The following is a 26,511-nucleotide window of genomic DNA, read 5'->3' on the forward strand; positions in this document are numbered from 1 at the left end:
TCTAACCCGTCCTAAAGGCCTTCTACCGAACCCTTTCTTTTTATCTAATCTCCCAGGTTACAAAAGCAGATCGACCCAAAAGGGTGTGGTAGTCAAAAGAACAAAAAATGATTGGTCATTAGTAATAGCAGTGTTCTCGTTTGCCCGCGTCCCTGCATCCTAAACGCATCATTTTTGCTGGGGACGCATTGGGTCAAATCAACGTGTGTCCCTGGGACGCAACGTTTTTGACACCAAATTGTCATTATTACCGATTACTTTTTTTTTCTAACAAAGATTTACTGCACTCCAAACTTTTCGTCAGGCGGATCCGCCATCCGCCATTGTTGCTTTGGTCTCGCGCCGGCAAGCGAGATCTCGTTTCGAGATAACGTCATTGTTGTGGCGGTTGTCGAGTGAAAGAGAAGTATGCCTCCGAAAAAACAGTTGGTATTAGGTGCAAATCAACAAAAAATTGGTAATTTCTTCAGTGGCGGTAACAAGTCGAAACATAACACAGAAAGTGGTAACAACCGCAATAATTCCGGCACGAAAAAAACGGCGGAGAAATTCTTCAGAAGACCGCGAAGGCAAGGAAAACATACGTTTTGAAGCAAACGATTCGACGAAAGAAAATAAACAAAAGAATAATAAAAGGACTTTTCTGCCAAAATGGACTAAATTATATTCCTAGTTAGGCTATGAGGAGGATGATAATGGATTGGACCTTGAGAAGGCATTACAACTGTGGCGGGACAGCAAACCACAAAGAATATATGAACTGAAAAATCTGAAGGGATAACTGATTTGTATTACCAATAAACTGTGATGATTAAAACTGAATGAATATATAGATTTATATTAAATATTTGTCGCCGATTTACAATTTCAACCGCGATAACACTCAATTTTGGGGACCCATAGATCTCTGTTGGGACCCATAGATTTTTGAGCATGCGAGTCCCTGGAACCCATCACTTTTCATAGGTAAAATGAACACTGGTTATAGTGATGTCAACAGTTCAAAATAGTTCAAAAAACAAGTCAAGTAAAGTCAAGTCATGTCTATTTGTATAGCCTTTAACCTTAAGAAGACTCAAAGCAGACTATTACTACACATTAATTTCTTTTTTCGACTTAAACGTTGTTGTCACTGTTTTTCACATTTCCTTATCATTAACTTTCTTGGGAAGCATTATAATGGTCATAAACGGCAATTATATATTATATATACCGAAGCCATATCCCCGAGTGGGAGGTGGCTAGAGTCATTTCTGACTCTTTTTGGGGGATTGATAGAGGAGGGGATTCTCAGGCCCCTTGCTCAACCCAACTGAGGTGTTGGGAGTCATTAGGTGACCAAACCCCCCAATTCCAACCCCTAATACTGAACGCCAAGCAGGGAGGCAACGGGTACCAATGTTTAAGTCTTAGGTATGACTCGGCCGAGGCTTGAACCACAACCTCCCAGTCTCGGGGCGAGCGCCATACCCCCAAGGCAATGCAACTCACAAAATGAGATGTAGTACCTGCTGTTTCTCGAAACCCAAAACTGGTCCAACTGGCCCAATTGCTCAATGAATCACCCCAATCGTCCATTCGTTATAGTACCTGCTTCACATAGGCTAACTTCAGACTTCAGAGTTGACTGCCCAATCTCGATTTTTTTACACTAATTTATATTTATCTTTTTCTGGAAAAATTGGGTCAATACAGTAAAGTAGCACAAATAAGCTATTTTTTTACAGAGGGAACATTTTTTTTGTCATTAAAATCATTTTAGAGTTGGGTGAAAAGTCAACAACCGAGCGTTAGCAATTCAAACGGAGCCAAAAGAATTTAGCCGATATTCCCGCAAAGATCATGAACTAGATCTGCAGGATATTTTTCTGTTATTTTTTTTTCCCAGGACAAACATTAGAAGCTTACAGGAAACAAAATGAAAAAAACATCTCAATTTCCCTTGTGGCATTTTAGTGACATTTTGATGTGAAACCTCTGGGGCGATTCGAGCAAAAATCCGCTACAGTGTTTTGACGTGTTCAAACACAAACGCCTTGTTGGTGCCTGACAACCATCTTGGATCTCGCATCTCCAATCGATAAAATCCAGATGACCGTCCTAAATCAATCCAACGGAATTAAATGCACGCTTCTTATCTAATCTCCACGCCAGGTTTCCCTCCCAAGGCGTACGGGATTGTGTGTGTAGATGAGAAAATGTGAAAGCAGCTTCCTACCCTTGCAGTTTATGCAAAGTATACGATATCAATCGACTATTACCTTAGCTAGCGTTCGATTATATCTAAACTCATGCATTTAAATGGAACATATAACAGAGATGTGTAACAGATACTTATATATGCTCTGCCTTGCTAATGCAACCGGCTTTCCTATTTTTTTTAAAGCACGGCTTTAGACTTCCTGGAGCACTTATGTGTGATATAATCCAGAAGCGCATTGAAGTTTTCACCCTAATCCCAATTTTGTAGCTTAAGCCGCATTTTGCAGGCACTCCACGGGCTACAAGAGATTTGAAAATGCATTTAAAAGGAATAAATTGTGTAACTATTACATTTTCTTGATTTCAGGTAGATTGTGCATAACATCCAGAAGGTTAGTGGAGAGTAGTGATGGGGAGTTACAGGTCTTTTTAGAGAACTGGCTTTTTTGGCTCAGCTCGTTTTTGGCTCCAAAACGGCTCTTTCTGCTGATTTTCTCCATATAATACCAAATATAATGTAACATTAAGCAAAAAGTGATTGAATGATTGATATATTCTGTTTATTATACTACAAAATTATAATCATAAAGACCAGAACGGAGACAGGACCCACTTGGGTTACACATTTTGACTGTAAACATAAAAGATTAAAAAAAGATAGAATTAGTTAAGTTTTTTTTAACTAGTAATTCTGCTTATTTTAAATATTACCTCTTTTATTTTACTATATTTACGACCATAATTATTTATTAAGATAAAGAAGGAAAATCATAAATGGGCTACATTGTAGTGTGAAAAATGATTAGTTATTTTAAAGTATTGGTTTTTTTGTCAGGACCAGAACGGAAACAGGACCCACTCGCGTGACGTTTCTCACAAGTTTTATTGGAAGAAAGGGTTGCGCCCACGATCCGGTGATCGATTGACACGGGAAGCAGGTCACTCTGAACGCGGAAGTGGGACTTCCGTGGCGAGCGATGGCGGTCTCGGGAATGTAAAAAATGGGTAGTAGCCGGACAAGAGAGCAAAAAACGTGGTCGGAATCGGAAATAAGTCGAAAGCCAGGAGGAGAGAGTGGACGTGGTCAGGATCAAAAAACGGGTCGAAGCCGGGAAACAGACGGGAGCATAAACAGGTGGAAGTCAGGATCGAAAAAGCTTGCCTAGAGTACACCGAGGTTCTCAGACAGACTGACAACAGGTGACAGATAGACGTGGGTTTAAATAGTGACAGGGAGCCAATCAGAGTCCGAGGCAGTTGGCGCCAAAGGAGTGGGCACAGGTAATCATGACAAGAATAGCCCATGTTGTTCAGTCTACAATGAACTTTTAACTCACTTACAACATATTTATCCTGAGTAAATTAAAAGACAACCATCATAAAATATCTTGACGGTATGACTACCCGAAAATCTTTTGAGAGGCTGGGCAAAAAATGAAAAGAAACATGATCTGTTTTGGTCCCTTTGCGTTACTGTGGTTTGTATTCTTCCTTGAGCTTTTCGGGTGTTACTGAACCACCCAGTGATATCTAGTGGTCAAATTATACACCTGTGTCCCTTTGAATAGATATAGGTTCAATATATAGGATACATTGTCATGATTACCGATTGGAATCACCTATGCCCACTCATTTGGCGCCAACTGCCGCGGGTTCTGATTGCCTCCCTGTCACTATTTGAACCCAGTCCCCTATGGTCAGTCCATCAACGAACCTCTGCCCCGCAAGACGTGGGTTTTGACAATGTCCTGTTTTCCTGTTGGTATTCCCTGTCTGGTATTGTTCTCTTTTATTTTTGTCCTGTTTTTAATATTCTCTCCAGTTTTCGTTCCCGTCTAGTTTGTTCTGTTTATTTTCGATATCCTGCTTCATTATCTATCCTGTTTGTCCCGTCCTGTCCGGTATCGAACCCTTCTGTCCTATATCAACTCGGGCAATTGGTATCGATCTCGTCGGCCTCCGGCTTCCTATCATTTCACGCCAGACTACTGCCTAACGTGCATGACTCCCCATTTCCCGTAAAATAAAAGATAATCTTACAGGATAGCTACCAAAATGCATTGTGGGATGCAGAGCACAGAGTAGTGTATGTTGTTTTTTTCTGCAGTGTATTATGGGTATTTTGAATCCACTCCATGAAAGGAATTTGAACAACACTATAAAATGGGAACAAACATACCTGGGGTTGGGAACTTTTTTGACTCAGAGAGCCATGAAAACAACATACCATTGGAGAGCCACGCCATATATTTTGAGCCAAAATACAACAAAACTGCCTTACTCACTCTCCGGATAAATCTGTATGACTTTTGAGGATTCGATAAACTCTATAAACTAATGATAATCGAAAAGCCTGTTCCGAATATCGACATACTACTACTACAATAAGTCTCCCTCCTGTAGTTACTTTAGATCATTGAGGTTCATTTTGACCATCACTTTTGTGACTAGTGGTGATGTTACACTCTAGCCTGAATATGTTAAAATAGTGAATTTTATCCCCAAGCCAATTGTACTCATGAAAAAAGCCATACCTGGAACAGGAGGCCACTGGGTGAGAGATCCCCCTCAACCCTACTGCTCACCTAATCGAATGGTTCTGTGTGCTTGACGTTTTCAGGTGTTTACAGTTTGTTCTGTGGGTTTTCATCATAACGATCTTCCATATACAGGACTCCATAGATACATTAAGCCATAACGGCGTCTGTTGGTGTAACACCGTGACAGTAAACTGTAATTGGGACTCTGGACCGAACCAAGTCTCCAATGTTTTGCTACAACATTGCATGTACTGGAAATTGGAACTATATAGAAAAGATTAACACCATTATTTGATCCCCAAACCAGATGTACTCATAAAAAGAGCCATACCTGGCTTGTAAGCCATATGTCCCCGACCCCTGCACTCTACAGTCCATTGCATCTGTGATAAGGGATGATTTAGAGTGTTCCCATATTACCATATTCAAAGACCCCTCGCTACTTTGCCCTTCGGTTATTGCTGGTTCATTGCTTTGCAAATTTTGAATTGAATTGTCTTTATTCTCATTAAAATCAACGTAGCATTAATTTTTCAGTAAGGGAGCACACAGCTATCACAAAGACCAGGTTGTATACGTGTGTGTATTGAGTGGGTGTGACTGTCGGTGTGTGTGTCGGTGTGTGTGTAGGCCTGCCCACAAGTCAACGTCTCTGAAGCAATAAAAACTAGCGATTGCTATCTTTAAGCTGTTTGTTACATTGAAAATCATTTCATAATTCATATCGGACTCTGAAGAAAGTCAGAAAATTGCAAAGAAGTAGTGAGCACCGGTATCATGTCAATCAATCGACTCAGGCGGTTTCAGGAGAGAAAGCAATAGCTAGAGTGCAGGTCCGGCCTACTACTATGGCTCAGCTAACTACTTTCTTAAGCCACTCCTGCTGAACCTGGCTAGTCACAAACACTGGATTCATCACCCATAAAACGGATGACCTGACTCTTTTATTTTAATCATTGCAGTCGCGATTACCTGAGGCTAGGGTGCAGCTCGCCAACTACTCTCTAAATCGCTTTGTTACTCTTTCTTTGTATTTTTGTGTAATGACAATGAAGACCATTTATTCTGTTTTCATTTGTAGATCTACAGTTGTCGTTTTGTTACCATCGAATACTCTCAGTCGGTAAGGATGTCATCTTGAGGTAAGTTTCATGAAGGTGTGACGCTACTTTGTGGATTTTCACTATTCCCTGGTGGTTCTGGTCTCGAAAAACCAAAGGAACTCTATCATTATCATATTCCTATGTTGGTGATTTTGAGGCTCCTATCAGCCAACCACTCATCTTGAACCCGCACCGTTTTTTGCGAATGTCGAAAACCATTTTAACGGTCATCTTACTACACTTTTGTGTTCAATAAGGCTCTTTTAAGATGCAAGAAGACCTGAATGACTCATTGGCTCCGAAGCAGTAAGTTACTGCTTTATTTATTTATTTATGAAGGCTGCTGGTGTTTTTCCGTTTTTTCTTTTCTTTTTTTGCTTTCGTGTGTCTCCAAGGGCGAGTGATTCATGAGCGTAGTACACCGACTCAACCTTCAATAGCGGAGTTGCATAGGAATGTTCAGGATTCATTACTTTTCGCGTCATCGTCTTCAACCCCCCAAGACACACACATTGCCTGACCATCTATTTCCCGCGCCCTATCCGCTACGCGTTTCCCATTTCTCGGTTTAATAGCGCAAAGCATAATTATTTGTCCCCTTCTTGACTAATGGTCTGAGCATTATGCTTTCCCGGGATATTCCGCGGTAGATATTCGCCGGTTGCCGGGTAATGATTTTGATGCCGTCGTTTAAATCCTAGGTACGGCCGGGCAGACGGGATTTCATTACCTGCACAGTGGACGTAGACGCAGATATATCGCCGGAGACTGTGATGCAAATTGATGGTTTAAAGAATAAGTGAAAGTGAGGCCCCTGCTGAAGAATGTGAAGATGAATGGTGTTGTGACTACGCCGTCACGGAGGCAATCCTTCACGCGCTGACTAAATAACGGCATTATCCTGCCGGTAGAGGAGGGATCGGCCCGTTCGCTTGATTGGCTTCCACCGACGAAAGAGAAAACGTTGTTGGTCCTGTCACAACAGGAACGGAGGTGGCTTCAAATGTAGCCTCCGGTTTCCGTGGCGCAGTAGGAGTCCAGAACGCTCTTTGAAAGAGATGAATGTGTCCCGGTTTTCGACAGACGATGTCCCCAGATAGGCCTTTTTGGCACATTGTTAAATATTCCTTTCTAAGTGATGCGCCTTCTGCATCCTGACCCACAAAAATCAAACCGTAAAACAAACAGTTCCAACCCCCGAACGGGGTTATTTCGGCAGCTGTTGCTGACACGCCAGTCAATCACGGCAGAAATAGTCAAACATCTGAAGCCGTCTGCCAGGAAAGCGCTCGCTGACATTTTGTATTTTTTGCTCCGCCGAGATGTCGACGCTCGGATTCATTTGTCTTTGCCTGATGCGTCATTTTTTTTTTCATATTCGACAAAGGTCGCCGTGTCTGAAAATGAAATTCCTTTTTTTGCACTATGCCGGGTCTGTGTACAGGTGTCTATATTATGACGCCAATAAAATCCGGCAGTAAAAGAAAGGGAGAAAAAAATTCCCGGCGGAACAAAAATGAGGTTTGCAATAACTGTAAATGCGGCAAAGTGCTGCTAACTTCAGAAGACTGATGATGCTATTTTCTTCTGTGTTGTTGGAACAGCTTCTTGCTAGATCAATGTGCTAACTTGATTTATAAAGAACAAGAGCTATTGAATTTTGTAATTACCGAGGCTTGGGCAAAATAACTGCGAGGATGCTCTAAGCACGACCCGCTCTCAAAACATGCTTCGATCGGCTACTGTTGTTGGCATAACGAAAACTTGTCAAGTGTTCTCACATGGTTCCTGTATTTTCCCCCAAAAATATGATGAAACACGTTTAAAAAATCATGTTTTTAAGTAAAATTGGTCTACAAAAAATACATTCTTCCTCCTTTCGCAGGAAAAAACTCATTGTTATGTTATTATAATATTGTTTTCCTTATGTTGCTTTGTTTTACCTTAAGAAAAATTGTAAAATTGTCTTAATTGTTTGGCATGGCAGAAAGCAGACATTTTAAGGTCTTTTGGAAGTAATGTTGTTGCTAAAATAACAAATTAACATGATCTGTAGGAGCAAAATAGAATAGAATAGAATAGAATAGAATAGAATAGAATAGAATAGAATAGAATAGAATATACCTTTATTATCATTGTAACAAAATGGGTTGAATATATTGTGACAACGAAATTGGACGTGGCACTCCAGTTACACATTTTGACTGTAAACATAAAAGATTAAAAAGTAAAAAGATTAACAAGTAATTCTGCTCATTTTAAATATTACCTTTTATTTTACTATATTTGCTCCCATAATTCTTTATTAAAATAAAGAAAGAAACATTAAAAAAAATGGGCTACATTGTAGTGTAAAACATAATTAGGGTTATTTTAAAGTATTACCGTTTGCAAAAAATAAATTGTCCTCCATATGGTACAATCAATTAAATACTGCAAAAACTATGTTATTTTAGTCATTTTAAATATTTGTTTTCATGTTTAACTTAATATTTTCCTTGTTTTTTAGATAATTAAAAATATGCGGAAGAATTTTACAGGGCAAACAATAGACATTTTATGTAATTTTTAAGTTTTTTATTTTGCTAAAAAAAACGAAAATAAAAATGTTCTTTGTGAGAAAAAAAAAGATTTCGTCATATTCCAGAAAATTAAATATTAAATACCACATATGCAGTAATTTTACTTTTAAACATACTGTTTTCAGTTAAATTTTAAAAAAATGGGGTATATTATCTTGGAAGGCAAATAGTAGACAATAATAGGTAATTTTAAAGTATTTTATTTTGCTAAAATAACAAATTATTTTTTTTTTGTATGAGGGAAAAAATGTATATTCTGTTGCTGTATAATGTAAATATAATTCAGTTAAAAGTTTTAGGGTTAGGTTTTTTTATTATTTTGTAATTTTACCAGTGGCAGCTCCAACAAGATCTCTTGTTGGTGAAAGGAATGCGTGGAGAGGTGTTGTTAAAGGATAGTGGGATGTTGGACGCTTTCTAAGGGATGGGCAGGGCACCTGTATGATGCGGCAGGGGTAAACCAGTGAAAGTTGTCGGGCCCTGCTGTTGAACAGAAGAGTGTGTTGTGTCACCCTGACCCTAACTTGTTTGGGTATCTGGGTTGGCCATGGTCAATTTTTTGTGTTTTCTGCTACTTTTTCCATTTTTTATTTCCTTGGTTTATTGTGTATGTGTTTGTCTTGCTGTCGGTCACCCCTCTTGGGGGATATGACGTAGGTAGGTAGGTAGGTAGGTAGGTAGGTAGGTAGGTAGGTAGGTAGGTAGGTAGGTAGGTAGGTAGGTAGGTAGGTAGGTAGGTAGGTAGGTAGGTAGACAGACAGACAGACAGACAGACAGACAGACAGACAGACAGACAGACAGACAGACAGACAGACAGACAGACAGACAGACAGACAGACAGACAGACAGACAGACAGATAGATAGATAGATAGATAGATAGATAGATAGATAGATAGATAGATAGATAGATAGATAGATAGATAGATAGATAGATAGATAGATAGATAGATAGACTGACTAATGGCAAAAATATTCTTGAAAAAAAAAACACTTTTTAGTTTAAAAAAAGCGAAGGCTTCAATTGAATCAAATATTTTCCATCGGAGAGAGAAAAAGCTACGTATTGAAGTCTTTCGTTGGAGAGATACATGATCTATATTAATGTATCGACAAGTACACCCGTGTAAAATGGAGACAAAAATGGAACCATACCACTGTGAATCGAAGCGTAATCCTAGTGAATCAAACCGAATCTAATCTTTACCTCTTTTCCAATCGAACCGTGTTTGTCTTTTTAATGATGAGATTTAAAACCTTATTTACCTTAAATACTTTAATACTTCCTCAAAGCCGATTATTATTATTTCTATAGATTCATAGCGTTATCAAATAAAAGCATTGCTGTGGGAGTAGAGTGAAGTGCTCTTTCTCAAAAGACGTCCGTCTAGACATTATCGACTATCCGACTTCAATAAATGCAAACGATGTACGGCATTAAAAAACACAACAATGACAAAGCCCTGACTGCTCCCGTAGTCAATTATATTTAATATAGTTCTGATTTTAAGCAATAAGCACAATTCATCCTGTTTATTCTTCACATTTCACAAAGGTTTACGGCTCAGCCGATTAGCAAGGCGTTTGTTTTCTTGTCCGTGTTCGGCGATGCCTCATTACAACACACCGGAGCTTTTAAGGCATTGTTTTGCACACAGGGGGGATGAGACGCAAAGGAGATAGGCAATAGACGGCTGGGAATTTTCATCCTCGCCAGTGTGGGAAGGACTTAGTAGTATTTCTTGTTCTACATGAAAAAAAGAAAAAAAAAAACGATTGAACAAAAAGCATTGTCGCAAGTGAATAGGATAAACAATCACGGACAACATCGTGTCGCAGGATTTGATTCGTTTTCCCCGTGTAAAAGGTGTAACAAAAACAGACAGCCTCGGTGGGATCAAATCAAAGGTGGATTTAAACAGGGTTTCCCCCAGAAAACTTGCCAAGCCTTGTAGTCCTGTATGTGACAGACTGTGGATGTAAATTGATAGCCTAGTGGGGGGAAACAACAGAAGCATGGTGGCCTGCCGGGCTGATACACCGAAGATCCGGCTAGCTGCAGTGCTCCGATGGGCGCCAGGAAGCAAACCTGTTCGTCATTAAATGCACCTGACTTTAATCAGAAGAGAGTATTTAAGGACTGTGCAGACAGCAGAAGCTGTGAGATGGTTGTCATTATGATGTTCCTGCCTGTGTCAGTTTCTCGACCCCTCTCTACCTACAGTTGATCCACTCTGGACTTCCTGAACTCTGCTAGCCATGAGTTTTTCCAGACTGTAATTTTTTCTAATGTTTTCTCCCCTCCTCCCACATACAGAGTGCTTTTTGTGAATTACCTTTGAACCCCAAAAAGTATGTTGCTGTTTTTCTGCAAAACATTACAGACCTCGATCTTATTTCAATTTTATAACTTAACTCAAATGAAAGAAAGAAAGAGAGAAAGAAAGAAACAAAAAAAGAAACAAACAAACAAAGAAATAAACAAACAAACAAAGACAGTAAAACAGAGAGACAGAAAAAAGAAAGAATGAGAGATAGGTGGACATTTACAAGGAATAGAGAGAATAAAAAATACAGAAAGAGTGGAATAGATATAAACAAAAACAGAAGACAAAAAAATATGTGAGAGAAAGACTGATACAAAGGGGGAGAAAGAGAGAAAAGCAAGAAAGAAAACAAAAAGGAAAGAGAGCAAAAGACAAAAATAGATAGGGGGCAGGAGAGATAGAAAAAGACACAGAACGAGAAACAGAATAACAGAACGACAAAGACAGAAAAATAGAAAGAGAGAAAAAAAGTAATAAAGAAGAAAAATAGACACAGTGAAAGAATATTAAACAAAAGATTAAGGATAAAAGCAAAACAGATACTGTAAAAAAGTGGGATAGATATAAATACATAGATGGAGAGAGAGAATGAAAGAGAGAGAGATACATAGATAAATAGAGAGAGGCAGAGAGAGAGAGAGATACATAGATAAAGAGAGCAAGGCAGAGAGAGGGAGAGATACATAGATAAAGAGAGAGAGGCAGAGAGAGAGAGAGAGAGAGATACATACATGGAGAGAGAGAGAGAGAGAGAGAGAGAGGGACAGATAGAGAGAGGGACAGATAGATAGATAGATAGATAGATAGATAGATAGATAGATAGATAGATAGATAGATAGATAGATAGATAGATAGATAGATAGATAGATAGATAGATAGATAGATAGATAGATAGATAGATAGATAGATAGATAGATAGATAGATAGATAGATAGATAGATAGATAGATAGATAGATAGATAGATAGATGGATAAAACCAACGAACAAACTCAAGGACCTCATCTGGGGCGAACTGGAAGCTTTTTCTGAAGATAAATATGAAATCAAGAAGAAGGAACAGCCTGACCTTATCTCCAGAACGTCACCGCCACAAAATAAGAAGAAAAGGAAGAAAGAAAGAAGCAAAGATTTCTTTTTTCGCCACTCTCAGCGTCTCATTGACTTGTGTGTACGCGGCATCACTCAGCGTCTGCGGTGTGCTAGAGCGGAAGTCTTGACACATTTCCATTAGCCAGAAGACTATTCAATTATCCCAGCTTCCATTGCCCAATCCAGGGTAAGATTCTCTTGACACATTGACTTTACACGCAAAAGAAAAATGTGGAACTCCTCATCGGCGTTTTTATCTTTCTACACTACAGGGAATACATTTATCATCTATTGGCCAATTATATTTATTTTTCTCTTTTTTTGTAAATGAGAGAGAATGTATTTTATACGAGGAAAAAGTGTAATGGAAGGCAGAAAATATCTTGTTTAATTCTTGAAATAAATTTGTTTTGTATTTTTAATTTTCTTAGAAAACATTTTTTTTAATTAAAAAAAAATACAATGACAATGAAATGTTTAAATATGTGTGGTCCTCGGGTCATTGTCATTCCACTGCAATGCCAGGTTTGTTTTCTTTTGTTTCTGGTTTCTTGTTTTGACATTTAGTTAGCGGTCCAGTGTCCACTTGATAGTTTGTTACTTTGTTCCTTGCATTTTTCATTTCTGGTTTTGGTCTTTGTTTCTGGTTTGTACTTTGTTAGGTTTGGTTTGGACATTTCATTGTTTTGTGAACCACTGTTTGTCACTCTGTACCTCCTTTTTGTTGTAAAATACTATCACACTGGGCTTCCCCCACATGGGTCCATCACTCCAAAAACCTAACAAATATATTCAAATGTAAAAAGAGATTTTATTCATACTTAAAATATTTATATTTTTATTTTTCTTAGTAGTAAAAAATACTTTTTACAAGAGCAAAGTACTCTACATTTAGATTTGTATTTAAATGTATTACCGTTCTCATTTAACAACAGAAAAATATTTTTTATACAAGAAAAATGATTAGAATAACAATTGTGGAATATATTAAAAGCATACTAAAACATATATTATATTCAAATATGTCAAGTTTCTTAGTAGTAAAATAATACTTGAAATGAGAAAATTATTCTGCATTTTATTTTGAATTTTAATGGAGTATCATTCTTATTTTACTGGAGAAAATACTTTTATTGGTCTAAAAAGAATAATTTGAATAACAATTCAATTAAGCATTTCTTTTTTTCTGATTAAAAATATTCTTAAAACATTGATGTACATATTGATTACAAATATTCCAAAAATAAGAAAAACTTAATTTATAAGGAGGCAAAAAACGGGAAGTGCGAGGGGTGGCAGTAAATTATTTAGAATAATTCTTGAAATGAGAAAATGATCCAGCATTTCATTTTGTATTCTAATTATTGTTCTTATTTTAAAAGAGAAACATTTTAAAAATATAACAGACATGATGAAAATAATAAGATAACACGTTTAATTTTTGATATGAAGAAATTATTTTAAAATGTTTTGAAATATGTTGAAATATCAAATACATTTAAATACATTCCAAAAAAACACATGTATTTAAATACTCAATTTAAATTAATAAATAAAAAAGTAATAACTGTTAAATATATGATAAATTTCTGTCAATAGACTGAAATAACATTTCTTGAATTTAACTTGTAATGACTACAGACTCCAATAAGTTTTTTTTATCAAGTATTATGTCAAGTCAAGTCATATTTATTTGTATAAATTGTTAAAAAGCATTGTGATTTCTAGATTTTTCTTTTTAGTTTATCTCTCTCACAGTGGACTTGCACCTACGATGAGAATGTCAAATAACAAATAAAGAAATAATGAGAGATAGGTAGAAATTTACAGGTAATAGAGATAATAAAAAATACAGAAAGAACAAAATAGATAGAAACTGAAGACAAAAAAGACAAATAATGTGATAGAAACACTAATAGAGAGAAGAGAAAGAGAGAAAAGCAAGAAAGAAAACAAAAATGAAAGTGAGCAAAAGACAGAAATAGATAGGGGGCAGGTGAGATAGAAAAAGACACAGAGAGAGAGAAACAGAATAACAGAAAGAAAAAGACAGAAAAATAGAAAGAGGGAAATGAAAGTAATAAAGAAGAAAAATAAATACAGTGTTAAATTAACAAAATATTAAGGATAAAAGTTAAAACAGATAAATAAGTGGATAAATAGATAGATAGATAGATAGATAGATAGATAGATAGATAGATAGATAGATAGATAGATAGATAGATAGATAGATAGATAGATAGATAGATAGATAGATAGATAGATAGATAGATAGATAGATAGATAGATAGATAGATTGATTAATGGAGAGAGAGATGGATTACTGGAGGGATAGATAGATAGATAGATAGATAGATAGATAGATAGATAGATAGATAGATAGATAGATAGATAGATAGATAGATAGATAGATAGATAGATAGATAGATAGATAGATAGATAGATAGATAGATAGATAGATAGATAGATAGATAGATAGATAGATAGATAGATAGATAGATAGATTAATGGAGAGAGAGATGGATTACTGGAGGGATAGATAGATAGATAGATAGATAGATAGATAGATAGATAGATAGATAGATAGATAGATAGATAGATAGATAGATAGATAGATAGATAGATAGATAGATAGATAAATGGATAGATAGATAGATAGATAGATAGATAGATAGATAGATAGATAGATAGATAGATAGATAGATAGATAGATAGATAGATAGATAGATAGATAGATAGATAGATTGATTAATGGAGAGAGAGATGGATTACTGGAGGGATAGATAGATAGATAGATAGATAGATAGATAGATAGATAGATAGATAGATAGATAGATAGATAGATAGATAGATAGATAGATAGATAGATAGATAGATAGATAGATAGATAGATAGATAGATTAATGGAGAGAGAGATGGATTACTGGAGGGATAGATAGATAGATAGATAGATAGATAGATAGATAGATAGATAGATAGATAGATAGATAGATAGATAGATAGATAGATAGATAGATAGATAGATAGATAGATAGATAGATAGATAGATAGATAGATAGATAGATAGATAGATAGATAGATTGATTAATGGAGAGAGAGATGGATTACTGGAGGGATAGATAGATAGATAGATAGATAGATAGATAGATAGATAGATAGATAGATAGATAGATAGATAGATAGATAGATAGATAGATAGATAGATAGATAGATAGATAGATAGATAGATAGATAGATAGATAGATAGATAGATAGATAGATAGATAGATAGATAGATAGATAGATAGATAGATAGATAGATAGATAGATAGATAGATAGATAGATAGATAGATAGGTAGATAGATTAATGGAGAGAGAGATGGATTACTGGAGGGATAGATAGATAGATAGATAGATAGATAGATAGATAGATAGATAGATAGATAGATAGATAGATAGATAGATAGATAGATAGATAGATAGATAGATAGATAGATAGATAGATAGATAGATAGATAGATAGATAGATAGATAGATAGATAGATAGATAGATAGATAGATAGATAGATAGATAGATAGATAGATAGATAGATAGATAATATCATATTTGACCGTAAACATGTCATTCGAATTAAAGATTTACCCCGATGTCTTATATCCTAGCAACAGAACGCGCACTAGTAGTAACAATGATAAAATCCACACACAATCCTCCCACTCAGTAAACCCACTCATGTTCCGGTGCCCTCTGAACTCGCCTCAATCCCCAGGTGAGCCACTACCGCCCCACTCGGACTACACTTTTCCTTCACCTCAACCCACTCAGGGCTGTTTTTGGATGCTAAAATGTTATTTCTCTTAGGTAGTGTTCAGTTTTTCACCATTTATTCTAATTTCAGTCAAACTTAGATAACTTCTGTCAACCTTTTTCTGTATTTATTATGTTATTTTCGCTCATATATAATTTAAGATATTCAGTCTTTATTTTGGTCCGTGTAGGCAAATTTTATTTACCGTATTTTCCGCACTATAAGGCGCACCGGGTTATAGGGCGCACCCCGAAAAAACAGTTTTTGGTCCTATATTTGACATACATAAGACGCACCGGATTATAAGGCGCTACAATGGGAACGTCGACAAAACAGTCAGATAGTTCAGGCCAACTTATTACCTCCTTAACATTCCGAAAGCTTGCAAAGAAGCAAATACGTGTCGAGAACACGTGCGGATGCGGTGTCCGTACGATGTCACTCAAATGCATCGTTCCAAATATCATTCGGAAGGTTAAAGTCTTGGGATTCAAGAAATGCCAACCATTCCTTAGTTTCTATTTTCTTTTTCGCTCGCATCTTTACTGTGCATGTGACAACAAACACTTGGAATTGAGACACTCCATTCCATCCATTATCTGCACTGCTTATCACAGAAACATCGAGTTCAGTCTGAAACAAGATACAGGGAAAATATATAGCCGGAGTAGCTCACCGAAGTCGTTGTGTTCAATAATAATGTGCAACCATGGTCCTCTTATATCCGTGAGTTAAGTAAATCCAGGAGAATAAAATATTTACAAATACAGAATAGTAAAAAATGCTTTCTCTCTGCCGTCAACCCAAAATGCTATTCACATTCATCTTTTTCGGCCAATTGCAGGGTTTGTTTTGCCGCTTAAGCCTATGCCAGCCTGTAAATGATAAAAAAGATCCGCCCCTTGACCTCCGAATAACTTTAGCCAATAGTGATCGATTCAAATGATGATTGACACATTGGTTAGCCAATGAAACGCCGGTAAATAAATCCCAGCATACACCGTGGACTACTTGGCGTTCGGGGAAAATCTAGTCGGCGGCTGCAAGTTAGTTGCAAGACTTTGCGACTTATTATTGATCCATAAATAAGGTGCACTGTATTATAAGGCGCATGGTCAGCTTTTGAAAAAATAAAGGCTTTTAGGTGCGCCTTATAGTGCGGAAAATACGGTATACTGTACAGACAATGACAACTGAACAGTTCTTTGGTCTGGTATCAAGGCTAGACTCTAGTTTAAAGTGTTTTGTAGCTTTTAGACCAGTCTGCAGTGAGTGAACTACATGTTTTTCTTATTTTTATTAAACCGGTCTCTGTGTTGTCATGTCTAGTGTAGTCTAGTCTGCTCTACTCTACTCTAGTGTAGTCTGTATTATTTTAGTTTATTCTGGTAACTAGACTAGACTCCAGTGTAAAGTGTAAAGATTTTGGTCCAGTTTTTATTCAGTTAACTACATTTTCATCTTATTTTAATTAATATGGTCTCTGTCTTGTCATGTCCAGTGTAGTCTAGTCTAGTCTACTCTAGTGTAGTCTTTATTCCTCTAGTTTGTTCTCGTAACTAGACTAGACTCGGTGAATGTGTGCGTAGATTTTGGTCCAGTTTTTATTCTTTTATTATAGTCCAGTTTGCGGTTTGTGAACTACATCTTCAACTGTTTTTTTTTGTTAATCTGGTCTCTGTCTTGTATTGTCTAGTGTAGTCTAGTCTAGTCGACTCTAGTGTAGACTTTATTCCTCTAGTTTATTCTCGTAACTAGACTAGACTCGGTGAATGTGTGCGTAGATTTTGGTCCAGTTTTTATTCTTTTATTATAGTCCAGTTTGCGGTTTGTGAACTACATCTTCAACTGATTTTTTTTTGTTAATCTGGTCTCTGTCTTGTCTTGTCCAGTGTAGTCTAGTCTAGTCGACTCTAATGTAGTCTTTATTACTCTAGTTTATTCTTGTAACTAGACTAGACTCTAGTGTAAAGTGTTTGTAGATTTTGGTCCAGTTTTTGTTCAGTGAACTACATTTTCATCTTGTTAAGAATCTAGCCATTGTCTTGTCATGTCTTTTCTTGTCTTGTGTTGGTTAGTCTAGTCTAGTTTGGTGTTTATCCTTCTAGTTTATCCTTGAAACTAGACTAGACTCATATTTAAAATGGTTCATAGCTTTTAGACCAGTTTGCAGTTTGTGAACTACATCTTCAACTGTTATTTGTTAATCTGGTCTCTGTCTTGTCTTGTCTAGTGTAGTCTAGTCTAGTCGGCTCTAGTGTAGTCTTTATTCCTCTAGTTTATTCTCGTAACTAGACTAGACTCTAGTGTAAAGTGTTTGTAGATTTTGGTCCAGTTTTTATTCAGTGAACTACATTTTCAACATGTTTTAATGAATCTAGCCATTGTCTTGTCATGTCTTTTCTTGTCTTGTGTTGGTTAGTCTAGTCTAGTTTAGTGTTTATCCTTCTAGTTTATCCTCAAAACTAGACTAGACTCATATTTAAAATGTTTCATAGCTTTTCGACCAGTTTGCAGTCTGTGAACTACATCTTCAACGGTTTTTCTTTTTTTTTGTTAATCTGGTCTCTGTCTTGTCATATCTAGTGAAGTTTAGTTTACTCTAGTGTAGTATTTATTTTTCTGGTTTATTCGCGTGACTAGACTAGACTCTAGTTTGAAGTGTTTGTAGATTTTGGTCCAGTTTTTATTCCGTGAACTACATTTTCATCTTGTTTTTATGAACCTAGCCATTGTCTTGTCATGTCTTTTCTTGTCTTGTGTTTGTTAGTCTAGTCTAGTTTAGTCTTTATCCTTCTAGTTTATCCTTGAAACTAGATTAGACTATAGTTTAAAGTGATTGTTTTCAGTGATCAGTTTAGATCAGAGTTTCTTTAGTGGACTACATTTTATCTTATTTTTTTATAAATTTAGCATTTGTCTGGTCTAGTCTAGTCTATTTCAATTTATTTTAATCTTTTAACCAGACTAGGCTCTAGTTTAAAGTGTTTGTACAATTTATTAGTTTTATTTAGTAAACTACTTTTGCATCTTATTTGTATTCATGTAGTCTTTGTCTAGTCTACTCCAATCTAGTAACTAGACTACACTCTAGTTTTAAGTGTCCGTGGATTTTTACACCAGTTTTTGTTTAGTTAGCTAGATTTTCATCTTATTTTTATTAGTCTAGGGTTAATCACTAGTCTACACTGTAAATTTTAAGTTTTTCTTGATTTTAGTCCAGTTGACTACATTTTAACCTTAATTCAATTGGGTTAGTTTAGACTTTGTCTCTCTACTTTAAAGTGTTTGTAGGTATTTTTTTAATTTGAATTGAGTGATTTTAGTGCGTTTTAATTTATCCATCCATACAATTTTTACCCTGCTCTTCCTCACTAGGATCATTGGGGTCCTGGAGGCACAGGGAGAACATGCAAACTCAGCACATGGAGGCGGGTAGTTGGAATTGAACCTGGGACCTCTGAACTGTAGGGTTGATGCGCTAACCACTCAACTGTCATGCTGCCGGAGTTTTAATGTAATTTATTTGAATCCTATTGTGATTAGTTTAGTCTAGTATTTATTGGCCAAGTTTAGTCTAGTTTATATTTAAGGACTACTAGTCTATATCTGTCGTGTTAAGTCTAGTTTAGAGTATTCATAGATTTTAGTCCATTTTTTATTTGGTGAACTAGATTTTTAATTTATTTGTATTAATCTAATCCAGTCTGATGTAATATGTCTAGTTTAGTCCGTGCAAAAAAATGTATGTTGAGAAAGACAATATTTTCGACTACTTTTTAGAAAATGTTTTTATTTTAGCAATTGGCACTACAGTAAGCACATGTGAATTCGAGGAAATGACAAATTTATGAGCATTACAAGGACAAAATCACACCAGAATCGGCATAATGCAACATGACGGAGACACCCCCCCACCTCAAACAAAATCAACGTTTACATGAGTCCCACATTGGAAAAGTTGATTTAATAAAGGTGCTCCGAACCAAGTGTGACAATCAAATCAGCTTAACATGATAAAAGACACACGGCGACAGACAATAATCCACGGGATTTAAGTGGGGTGAATATTGCACAATGAGATGCTCCGCGCACAAGGGTAATCAAATTTGGCTCTTATCGCACATGTGCAGCGTACCCATCTAACACGCTAGCTCCAATAAGCTTATCAAGCGCATGCAGACTCCGTTTTAAAAGCAGGGATGCATTCAAAGCTTTTTTCTTAAATCCGATTTTTGCTTTTGCCAAACCTGTTGCAGGGGGCGGGGCCAGGTTCTAAGGCATCCCTATCTCAATCATCTCCAACAGATAACATTTACTCGCTAATGGTTGTTTCTTTTATGCTGCTAAGGGGAAGAACAGAGATATCTTGAGACGTGGTAGAACCACTCCAATCGCTTTTTTTTTTGTTTTCTTTCGAATAATAAAGCGATAAAACTGCCCATGTCGGAGCACTATAACTTAATGAGCAAAAATGTGCTGATGCGGTGATTCATTTGAGCGTTGATTGTAACCAGGACTACAATTGTAAGAAAAGCAGCCAATAGGAACGGCCTGGGCTGTAATTGGTCAATCGTTCTTTGTGAAATGTGCCTGGGATTTGTTTTTATTGTTTTTTGTTCTTCAATTAAACAAATCCAAGAGTAATTCACACAGACCTGGTGCCTGGTTTCGCCTGTTTACACTGTCTTTTGGGTCACATTCAGTTTTCGGGAGTTTTTCCATGTTTTAATACTGTTTTAATAGACCCGTGTATCTCAAATAGACGAGAAGGCGCTCAAGGGGAGATATGGAGTTTTAATTTAAGGAGCATAATTGTTAAAAAATATACATTTGAAATATTTTTTAGGAGTCCAGTCGGAGTAAGGAGTAACATATTTCTCTATTTGGGTCAATTTGTCAAATAATAGGGTTGTTTTATACAAAACAAACCCCAACATGAGTGCTAAAAAAACACTATAATGTGGGTCATTTTGGATAATCTTCAAATCTTATGGTAGATTTTATTATAGAATTTAAATATTATATTGTTTATATTTAGCCACAATGAAAATTTCATATCTAGCTTCGATTATAACCAGGTCTGCTCTCCCGTCCCTACTTACGACCCATTTTTCATCCCAACCACGTCTGCTCTCTCACGTCTTACAACTCGTTTCCGACCCCGACCACGTCTTGCTCTCCCAGTCCCGGCTACCGACCAGTTTTCCGCCCCTGACACGCCATCGCTCGCTACGGAAGATCCACTTCCGTGTTTGGATCACAATCCGAGTACGAGAGCGACTTGCTTCCCGCGCCCGGCGAACACCGGATCGTGGGCGCAGCCCTTCCTCTCTCTTTCAGTAAAACTTGTGGTAAACGTCATGCAATTGGGTCCTGTTCCCACTCTGGTTCATGACAGATGGTAAGAAAGTAAAAGCACTAAAACTAAAAAGGTACTTAAGTTTTTATTTCATTAGTATTCTGTTTTTCAATATAAGCGTGCTTGTCCGTCATTTTTAATTTTCTTAGGTTTCGTTTGGACTCACAGACTGCCCTACCAATTTAAAAGTGATTGTTAGCTATGATAGTCACTGCAATTGTGAATTCCCATGGCCATTGTTCTGTTGATTGTGCTCAGAATATTATGTGATGAACAATTCGAAGGAACTGCTCATCTCTCAAGCATGTTTGTGTCTTTTTTTTTGGTTATATTTTGGCAGTAGTGGCACTTACTGCTTTACTTTGTTTGATTGTATTTAATTTTTCCTTTGTCCTCCTTTAATGACACAAATGTTTGTGAAACTGAAAACATATTTCACAAAGGATGATGTTTAGTTTGTGTTCTGTTTTTTTTTGGGGTCTATTTTGGTGGCAGTTTGTGTTTTTGTTTTGTTTGTTATGTTGTTTGCCTTTGATGTCCAAAAATAACAAAGATGCGTGATAGTAATCACAGTTCACACATCCCTTAACCGGACATCACTTCCTGTGAGTGTCTTGGGCAAGTACAGCTTGGCGGCACCCATCCCTTTACAGGCTATATTCTTGGGTTGGGGTTTGCTTCTCTACATGAAGCAGCTTCTACTGGTTTCTAAGGTAACCGGTAGCAGGGGAAGCCTCCTGATTTGACTCAGATGCAGCACCTTCCTCATCTGGTCACCGTTATTTGTAGGTGTAGTGTCATTCTGCTCTTCAGAGATAAGCCGGACCTCGGCATTCATGGACAACGGCGTGTGACAATACTGATATTGGGTAAAAACTTTTGTAATTATTTATTTTGAGTATCACATCGTACAATACAAATTGCATCGCTTGTGGCTTTCATATTTCGGTTGAAAAACAAACTTTGTGGCGCTGACGTCATTTGCTATTGTGACATATTAAAAGCTCTTTGTCCCGTAAAAGACTTTGCATTTTGTGTATTTTTCTATCTATATTAGATTAATGTATGTATTTCAGCAAATACAAAACTAAATGAAGAACTAATTTGGTCTCTTCAAAAACAAATACATGATTTTATATAAGGTGCATCAATTGATAATTCATTAAAATGTTTTTTTTTTATATATACATAAAGAATACCTTGTGGAAAACTGGCCAAACATACTTCGCTAAAAAGAATATTTTACAAAGGATGACATAAAGGATGCATTACGGCGCATTTAATTTCATTATTATTATCTTTTTTATCTTTTATAACTATTTGAATGTGTTTTTGACCAGAACGGAGACAGGACCCACTTGCGTTGCATTTCTCACAAGTTTTATTGGAAGAAAGAGAAAGGATTGCGCCCACGATACGGTGATTGCTGGACGCGGGAAGCAGGTCGCTCTGAACGCGGAAGTGGATCTTCCGTGGCGAGTGGAATAATATGGAATTTTCTGCCCTCTGAGATTCGATCTGCAACCTTAGGAGAACTTTTTAAATATAGGCTTAAAACCCACTTAAAGTATGTTCTAAAAGTTATGAATGACCTATATTTCAAATTGACAATGTCTGTCAGGATTGGCAAATGTTGGTGAAACCTAATAACAAGCCTTCTTCGTTCTCGTTGTCGTCGTTGTCGTCATTGAGTCGTTGTTTTATGAGTGATAATGACACAAAGTGTTTCCGTTGAGAAATGGTTAGCACTCTGGACTCTAAATCCAGTGATCTGAGTTCAAATCTCTGTGGAACCTCATCAGTTTTGACAATATTGAATTTTGGTATTGTTCAAAATCGTGCATCGACTTCACATTAGTTTCCCCCCATGTTCCGGTCGGGAGCCTTCGCTCTGAAAATGCTGGTCGACTAGTGATCCCAAGAGCCAAGAAGAAATTTGCAGATTCTTCTTTCGGGCCCCGGTGTTGTGGAATGCTCTGCTCCCTGAGATTTCATCTGCAACCTCAGTGGAACTGTTTAAATCTAGGCTTAACACTTTTATTCTGAAGCTTATGAATGACCTATGTTGCATGTTGACAATGTCTGTGAGGATTGGCAAATTTATTGTAAACAACTGGTTGCATGGTGTAATGTTTAGCACAATGGACTTTGAATTCAGTGATCTGAGTTCATATCTCTGTGGAGCCTCATCAGTTTTGACAATATTGAATTTTCGTATTATTCAAAATCGTGCATTGACTTCACATTAGCTTCCCCCTATGTTCCGGTCCGGAGCCTTCGCTCTGAATATGCTGGTTCGACTAGTGATCCCAAGAGCCAAGAAGAAATTCGCAGATTCTTCTTTCGGGCCCCGGTGTTGTGGAATGCTCTGCTCCCTGAGATTTCATCTGCAATCTCAGCGGAACTGTTTAAACCTCGGCTTAACACTATTATTTTAACGCTTATGAATGACCTATGTTGCATGTTGACAATGTCTGTGAGGATCGGCAAATTTCACGTTAACAACTGGTTCCATGGTGTAATGGTTAGCACACTGGACTTTGAATCCAGCGATCCGAGTTCAAATCTCGGTGGAACCTGCTGACTTTTGATAACATTAAATGCATTCCTACACCACCTTTCTCGATAATACATTCAGATTTATTTATAGAGCCAAGAAGAAATTTGCAGATTCGAGAGCATTCTCCGTCAGGGCCCTGGGAATGTGAAATCTGCTCTCTGTGAGATTCAATTTGCAACCTGAGTGAAACTGTTCAAATCCAGGCTTAAAACAACCTTATATTCTATAGCTTTTAAATGACCTCATTTTCAAATTGACAATATGTGGCTGTAGCTTTAAGACTCCATCAAGTTTTTCAACTAAGATAATTACCCGACTAACCTGCATTGCCTGTAAGGTTCTGTTGGTATTATTCAAAATCATGCATGGTCTTCATATTTAATTGAATCTGAAAATTCTGGTCTACTAGTGATCCCAAGAGCCAAGAAGAAATTCGCAGATTCGAGAGCGTTCTTCATTCGGCCCCTGGTGTTGTGAAATGTTCTGTTACCTGAGATTCGATCTGCAACCTCACTGGAACTGTTTGAATCCAGGCTTAAAACACACTTTTATTCTATAGTTTATGAATGACCTATATTTCATGTGGGCATTGTCTGTGTATTAGGACATCCATTGAAGCCTCACGTGCGGTCCCTTCTCAACGTTTATTTCATTTTCCTCATGCTGTGGTTTTTGAGTTTTTCCCTTGCCCTTATGTAGGTTTTAGATCAGGGGATGGTGTAATAATGGTTTATCGTCTGTAATAGTCTTTGGTCTGTGCAGCTCTTTGAGACTTCTTGTGATTATAAAGATGAATATGACTTGACTTGATTGAGCAATATCTTGTAAAATCGAGTGGTGTGCAATACGACGTTGGTTGAGTGTTCATCTCCATGAATGAGGGAATTCATGACAATATATATATTGAAGGGAATTTAATTTCAAGAGGAAATTTGGTCTCTTACGGCAAGAAAATAAAAAGCCGGTGGTGGGAACATGGCAGCGTCGGGAACGGAAAAACGGGTCAGTAGCCGGGAGAGGAGAGGAAAAACGTAGTCAGGGTCGTAAGCGAGTCGTAAGCCAGGAAAGGAGAGTATATGTGGTCGGGGACAAAAAGAGGTCGAAAGCCGGGATGGGAGAGTAGACGTGGTCAGGATCAAAACGGGTCAAAGCCACGGGACAGACATGATTAAAAAACAGGTGGGACTCAGGGTCGAAAGAGGCTTGCCTAGTGTTAACTGAGGTTCGCAGACTGACTGACAAAAGGGGACAGATAGGAGAATGTATAAATAGGGATGGGGAGCCAATCAGAGTCCGAGGCAAAGGAGCGGCACAGGTGAATCACATCGACAATCATGACAGTTTTAGTGATCAGGAAGTTGTGTTTTATAGCTGTTCACTCGTATGCTTCTGGGAGGACATGAGAGGACCAATTAGTTTTGAGTTATTTTATATCGGAAGAATCTGTTCGTTACATGAGCAATTCGAGCCGCGATCATGATCCTGGAACAAATTAAGCTTGTGAGGAGAGGTACCACTATACTTCAGAAACAATGACATCACTATAATCACGAGGATGGACAAAGACGTGCCTATCCACGGTGGGAGACGGCCTGATCAAAAAAGATAAGAAACGCTAACACGCTCAGCTTAACATTCTCAACATCGCTTTTCTCCAGGTCAACGTTGATCAGTCTCATTTTCCGCTGCAGTGGTTAAATGCTAGACTCTCAGAATGAAAATGAAAGCGTGTGCATTTTCAGTCAATGGCTCGTACTGATTGATGTTGGGTATATTTTGCAGGGGGGTTCTCGCCATTTTTTCGCTTTAAATGAAAGCAACGATGCATTCGTCTCTAAAGGCCTTAGCAGTCACCGATTGTAAATCCGGGAAAAAAACGAGTGCTCATCATAGACGAGCAGTTGATAAATCTGCGGCAATAATTGTAGCGAGTAATTGATATATGCCGCTTGAAGATAAGGTCAAGGCAGTTGATTGAGGGCTTGGTTTTTTTAAGAAAATATTTCTTTAATGAGTGCAGAAAAAGGCATCGGATTCAACCAATACGAACAATGTCAACAAACAGACCCTCCACAGCCCTTTATAAGGGATTCATATTGGGACAGAATTCAAAACAAGACAAAAATAAGGACTCACATTTCTTCTAAAGTGGCATTTTCAACCCCAAACCTTCCTGTTACACTTTCCTTTAAATCCCAATTCCTAGACGTACCCAAAGTAAAATAAATGCTGTTTTTGAACCGTTTGGAGAACATGGACTGTTTTGGTATCTTTTGAGAGGTAACTAGACGTTTTGTCCCAAAATGAAATAATTGATGCAACTGCTACTAACATTGAGTCATCTGAGTTTACTTTTATCGCCTAAAAATATTTTTGCAATCATATGCCTGCAGGTGAGTGTAGTATGGGCATCTTAGCTGGAAAACAGTTGAGACAGTAGCTTAAAGCCTTACCTGGTATCCTGTCAAAAATCAAACATTGTATTTTACACATGTTTAAATAGTAGGCGTTTCACAAAGGGGTCGTTTGAAGACGACAAGTTTACAGCTAGAAAAACTGTGTATTTTACTCTGGCCAATGTTTTTGACATTTTAAAGAGTTGTAAATGTTTGACTTCTCTTTCCAAAAGTCAATCGAGTGCTAAAATGGAGAAAGCTATAATGATGGTAGAGAAGTGTTTATATTGATGATTGATTGTGAATCTGCCTTCTGCCAAACCAATGAATCTAAATATGCTCTGTTTAGATTTCAGCCTGGCCCGGGATGGATTTAAGATAGCGGTCTTGAACCGCAATGCACACTGCTTTCCATCAATATTTCTATATTTAACGAACAGAAACAATTAAAAAAAGGAAAATGTGCACTATTTTTGGGGGGTTGGTTTGATGAAAGGATTTAAAATATTGTATGTTTTCAGAAGCATTGTCCCTGTTGTTTTTTTGTTTTTTGTTTTATTCT

General features: G+C 37.2%; 1 protein-coding gene and 1 non-coding gene across 2 annotated transcripts in view; one reads left to right on the forward strand and one right to left on the reverse strand.

The window, feature by feature from the left end:
* pcdh1a (protocadherin 1a) overlaps nt 1-26,511 on the reverse strand; it is a 174,915-nt gene that overhangs the window by 95,305 nt on the left and 53,099 nt on the right. The window lies entirely within an intron of this gene.
* Nucleotides 23,501-23,572, forward strand: trnaq-uug (transfer RNA glutamine (anticodon UUG)). Its single transcript has one exon. It is a non-coding gene; the product is annotated as a tRNA-Gln (tRNA).

This window comes from Urocampus carinirostris, chromosome 17 (assembly GCF_059441175.1).
Source record: "Urocampus carinirostris isolate Australia breed hairy pipefish chromosome 17, RoL_Ucar_1.0, whole genome shotgun sequence".
Taxonomy (NCBI): Eukaryota; Metazoa; Chordata; class Actinopteri; order Syngnathiformes; family Syngnathidae; genus Urocampus; species Urocampus carinirostris.